Here is a 6,049-nt window from a genome sequence, read left to right as displayed (position 1 = left end):
TGTAAGTGGTGTGACACCTTAACTGTAAAAAAAAAAAAAAAAAAAAAAAAATTAAAAATCTCAAAACTAATATGAACTGTGATGCTGTGATCTTCTGTGACTTGGATGTTCTAATGCATTAACCTAGAACAGGATAGAGGTGTTAATTAAATGCATAGTACGAACAATTGATGGAAACACTCCATAGATAGTATTAAACATAGAGGATCAGGTTCAAAAGCCCCATCAGGTCTGGTTACTGCAGAAACTCTCAGAAAGTTCTTAAAGACATTGTGAGGGTTAAGCATCATCTTGGTGGAGGAAGACTAGCAGGAGAGTCTGCTCCAGTGGATATTGAATATTGGATACTGATACCTGTCTGAGATTCATTTGGAGTACAAAGCATCAGCGCAGAGGGAGGTATAATGCCAAAGCCATCCTGAATTAGCCCATGCAGCTCCATGCAGCCAAAGAAGAGTGGCTTTGTGTAAAGAGATTTCCTAGGTAAGAAGTAAAATGCAGAGCCAGCAGTAAGGGTCAGCAAGTGTGCAGAAAGTAGGGACAGCGCCCGAGAGAGAGAGGAGGGAGCTATTGGGCTTGACTTTGTATTCATGGGGTTTTCTGCAAATGAAATTCATTTTGTGCAGTTCTGGCCAGCACTGTTCAAGGTAAAAAAGACTTGTGTACATTTGTAAATAAATAAATTGCACTAGAAAATCCCCTGAGTCTGTATCACCAACTTTTCTTCCAGTTGGAAACTGTCCAAAGTCCAAAATCTGTTATTGCTTGCAAATGGGCAACAATATAAAAGGGATTACAACTCATATCCGCAGTATTCCACTTCAGAGCTTTATATCCTCCAACAACCAGACTCAGAATACAAATCAGAGTTTAGCATTATTGATTTATTTGATAGCTCTGATTTTTAAAAAATGGCTTTTAGCCTGTCTTAATGAATAGAGAGAGAGAGAGAGTCTGTGTTGGAAGAAAAGCAATAATGGAAAAATTGCTGGTAAAATAATATGAATAAGTGGAGACACTATTGTTTTGATGTCTTTATCTAACCACTGTGAAATAAAAATAAAAAGGAAATGTAACATACTGTTGTATTACCATATTTTTCCTCCTGTTCCTGCTGATTCATTTCTGTATTAGAATTGTTTTAGTAATTTTCTGTTATCATTTTAACTTTTTTCAAACACCCAAATGTTTTAATTTCCTTATGTTGATAGACCCTGAGTTGTGAAATAAGATGGATTTTCAACCTTCTTGCTGTGGAGAGATTTTTTTTGTTTGTTTTGCTGCAACTGTTAATCTAAAAGGTGGGGCTTTTTGTTTCACTCTTGGGCAGAGTAGCTGGTTCTTACTGAGAAACTGTGATTAAAATCTCCTTTCTGATCTGCAGGCTTTTACTGAAATTAATTGCAAAGTAAATGGGAGGAAAGTGAAAATCAGATTGAAAGTCTGGGCCCTAAATCTTTCTTGGTTCAGGGAGAGCTTGCTTGGAATGTGCAATCTTAGCTGTGGCCTCTGTAATTCTGACTGAATCTCTCCTTGTACACTGGCCTCATCCCAACACCCCAACCATCTGCTGCTGAGCTCCAATAATGCTGCTCATATTGGCCAGCAATTCTTATAGTTCATTCCATTTTTATGTATGTGAATTAAATACTAGCTAAGTTGCTTTGTTGACAGACTCCCATTTTTCAACAGAACATGTAGGAGAGTAGCAGAAGCTTTGCTATACTACTCTAAAACTGTCTCCTCTCTGACCTGGTGGGACTGACTCTAGGAGCCTATATCGTCGTCAGGCCTTGTCCTCTATCCTTAGATTGTAATTAAAGGTACCAGGTGTTGTCATTGTTTGTGACATCACCTAGCCGCCATCAGATTGTAATAACTTTTGGTCTGTACCATGTAATGCTAGATTCACACTGGTGATCTGGACATGAGAGGGTTTAATCCCATTACCTGAGCCACTTAGTCTCCATAGCAGGTGTTCAATGTAGATAAACACACCACACAGGCTATTTTTCCTCTTCTAATATTCCCAGGGGAGCTGAGACCACCACTTTAAGTGTTCCCAGCTCCTGCCAGTTTGAAGTGCATGAGAACGGAGTCCCTGCAGGATCCTTTCCTTGCAAATTTCTTATCTCCAACATTTGCAGTTTATTCTGAGCCTGCATTGGGGACTGTGCATTGTTAGCTTTATTTGCTTCTTTCATCATTCCCTCAGCCATTCCATAAACCATTCTCCTTCATGGCTCTCCTAAAATTCCAATTTAGTCTGCTTCCACTCCTTGCCAGTGTTACTGTTTGACTAGAACACATTAGCAAATTGGTCTGAACGTGCTCCAGGTGCGCGAGAACAATTTTTAAAAAACACGATTGTCTCATAATAGAGTTGGAAGCTAAATACAGAGTAAGCAGCCATTGTGCAAATTTACCCTACACTGCTCAGCCATCCCCCACCAAAGTCCTGACCTGAATTGCTCAGTGCTGGTCCAATTCTAAATGCTGTTGTGCTAAATCGCAACTGGGAGGGTTTTTGATGTCCAGGCTTGGAGCTGAACTAACTCATTTTCACGTATGTCATACAGTAAGTCAGAGTCTGAACCCAGAGTTCCAAGAATAAAAGGCTAATTCATTAAATCACTGTACCCGTCATATGATTTCAATGAACATGCAGGGCAGGGATCGGCAACCTTAGGCACGCGGCCCACTAGGATAAGCCCCCTGGCGGGCCGGGCCAGTTTGTTTACTTGATGCGTAGGCAGGTTTGGCCGATCGTGACTCTGATTGGCCCCGGTTCACTGTCCCAGGCCAATGGGGGCTGCAGGAAGCAGTGCGGGCGAGGGATGTGCTTGCCACTGCTTCCTGATGCCCCCGAATTGGCCTGGAGCAGTGAACCGTGGCCAGTGGGAGCTGTGATTGGCCAAACCTGTGGATGGGCCAGGTAAACACACCATCTCAGCCCACCAGGGGGCTTACCCTGGCAGGCCATGTGCCAAAGGTTGCCGATCCCTGATGCAGGGGATCCCATAGAAAGCTGTAACAGGCTAGCCTGCTCCTTTAAGGATCAGGAGGCCTGGAGCCAGTCAGCCCTGTTCAATTAGTCCTGCCCTGCTACACCTGTGTAGGATGTGGGATTTAAGTGGAGGAAAGCCCAGCTGTGAAGGGCTGATTAGGAAGAAGTGAAAACAGTGTGTTCCTATCCTGGGGTAAGAAGCTTAGCCAGAAACTGCCTGAGGAGAATGGCTGGCCAGAGCCCTTTGCAGGTGCATGGGCCTGGACTTTACTGGTGATTGGCTCAGAGCCCAGGTGCCTGTTAGTGAGTGTTGAACCAGGCTGTGGCAGCTGGGACTTTAAGGAAGGAGCTGGCTGCTGGGTGAAGATTCCTTTGTTGTCCTTTCTCTAAAGGACTCTGTTACCCTGGGAGGGGTTGAACCCTCAAATGCTGTTTGTCTGGAGGCCTAAGTCATCGTTCTGGCCAGGGTGAGCTGAAGAACATGGTGGGAAAACTGAGGCAGCATAGCTGCAGTGCCTCACTACACTGTGAGATGGGTCCTCTGAGATGCTGAGTCTTGTACAGAAGTATTTTAACTGGAGGGAAGACACCAACTAGATCATTTGTAAACAAGAACTGTAAGGACTTCAACCCATATGAAAAGCTGGGAGGAGGCCACTTGAGGGGAGCACAGGATCTCTCCCTTCATGCATCAATTGGGGGTGAGAGCAAAGATGATGCAGGTTTTAGCATGTTGAACTGTAGTGAGCATTGATTAAACTGAGGTGAACTGAAATTAAACAGCTGTGTGCTGCTAAGCAGCCAGAATGGCTGTATTTCAGTGACTGATCTCTGGCTAGGCTGTAGAACTCTAAGTTGTCTTATTTCATGTGGCACACGTGTCTACTCCTACATATTCTTGTTTGGTTCTTTTAATAAGACATTTCAAAAGCTTCATCCAAAAATAATTAAGGTGTGATTTGTTTTTTTTCCCCAAGTCAGTAAAAGGAAACTTTACACTGGAAAATGCAGGCTCAATGGTCTTCCATCTATCAGCTGCAGTTTGTAAAGTGGTTTGGGGATGAAAGGTGCTATATAGATATAAAGGAAATATCACTTTTATTTGTGATCTCCTCAAAGTACCAAAGCTTGGATGGAAAGGTTCAGTTCAAAACACCTCATTTATCCATTTTGTCATGATCTAGCATGTCATTGTAGAGATCTGCAATTTAAAGGTAGCCGCTGAACATAGACAAGATATTTTTGCAAGTGATATTTAATTGTACGTATAAACTCACCTTTAGACTTAACAATGGGTAGCAGTTCACTTTAAAAATATAAAGCTCTTAGTGTCTGTTTCTCACACACAACCCCCCTGCCTCTCCCACCCCAAACAAACTAGGGCTGACAATCAGGTTCTTTCTGCAGGAAACATTCGGATGGACAACTACTGAAATGTACTTTTGGCACTGGAATACTCACTGGCTTATCACCTGCTCAGAGGAACATCTAATTTGCACTGAGGAAATAAGAATGGCCCTTCCAAATGGGGGTGGGATGGGGTGAGGATGGGAATCCCCACACAACTCAGTGTGATCATTTTTTATTACCTTAGACTCATGTTCTCTAACAATAGTTGCTGCAGACCATATGGGTCAGATGTGTAACACTTTCCAATGTGCGGCCAATAAGCCTGGCAAAAACAGGGACAGTAGTTTAAATAATGTACTGCTAAATGTATCAGTTTAAACATATGTGCCAGAAAGGATATAACTAAAACAGAATCTGTCAAAACCCAAACAAACAGTATTGGAACTTCCACTTTGTGCAGTGTGTAAAAGTGAATGGAAGACAGGGTGTGTGTGTGTGTGTGTACATCTATCTATCAGCATGTGACAGATCCACACATATTTTGTATGTTACACACACCTTGGTAGAAACTCCCTTTCAGCAGCAGCAGCAACAGACCACAACAACAACAAAATTTCCTGGGGAGATGTAGTTTTTAAAGTCTATAAGAGAATCCTTTCTCAGATTTAGATCTTAGACATGTTTGAAAAAATAAATCCGCTGGGATTGTTCATCTCTTTAAGTTAGCCGTGTCCCTACCCAAAAGAGGGGGTGAAACCAAGCGCTGCCTTACCAAACATAGCCTATGCAGTACCATTCTACAAATATACCTTTGTATGCCTGAAAGTTTCCCAAAGTCCCATCAAATCCTCCTGCAACCTCCTCCCTCTCCCTGAAAGGACACTGCTGAAGATGCTTACTGGAGACTAATGTAATTTTTCCCTTTGGTTTTAAATTATGAAGGAGGAAAATAACAGGTACAGCTGAATGGAATTGTGGGGGGAGCTTATTCCTCTGCTGTGAAATTATGCGCAGAATCTTATATGTGTATCCGAGTGTATAGTGTTGAGCTACTTGAGCATGGATGGTACCTTTGTGTGCACTCATGTATCGGAACTACTCAAAATCCCTCTTGGCTAATATTTGGCCATATCCCCAGCCATGAATCATTCTCTTAGCTAACAAAAATCCTTGGTTATCTGAACAGTTTGGAGAGTCTCTAAATATTTCAGAGAAGCGGGGTAGTTTGCATGTGTGTAAATAATTGGGTCTGAACCAAAACCCCAGAAGGGGATTACTCCTTTCCCCTTTTTCTATACCCTCCTGCCCCAATATTGTAGCTCAGCTCATCTCCTGTGTTTGAATAATTTATTTAAAAGATGTAACTAGTGAATGGAACTTTGATGGCTAGTGGGAAAACTTGTTTTTCAGGGTGTATCAGTGATTCAGGGAGAGGAAGTTGTTATACACATGTGTATCTGCTGCAGAAACTACTTATTACTGTCTGTATTGCATTCTGTTTGCTCATCTTAATTGGTCTCAATAGAAAATGGGCATTAAAATAACCCACAGTGATACACCTGGAAAGAGATGGGGCTGTTAGATTGGAGCTGAGGTGGGCAGTAGTTGTCATTGCCTCTGACAGCACTCCTCCACCCCAAAGCTGTAACTGATGCATTATACACAGTGCAAAAATCTGCTCCTCCTGCCCCA

This window comes from Gopherus evgoodei, chromosome 7 (assembly GCF_007399415.2).
Source record: "Gopherus evgoodei ecotype Sinaloan lineage chromosome 7, rGopEvg1_v1.p, whole genome shotgun sequence".
NCBI classification, from domain to species: Eukaryota; Metazoa; Chordata; order Testudines; family Testudinidae; genus Gopherus; species Gopherus evgoodei.
Note: the sequence above shows the minus strand (reverse complement) of the source record.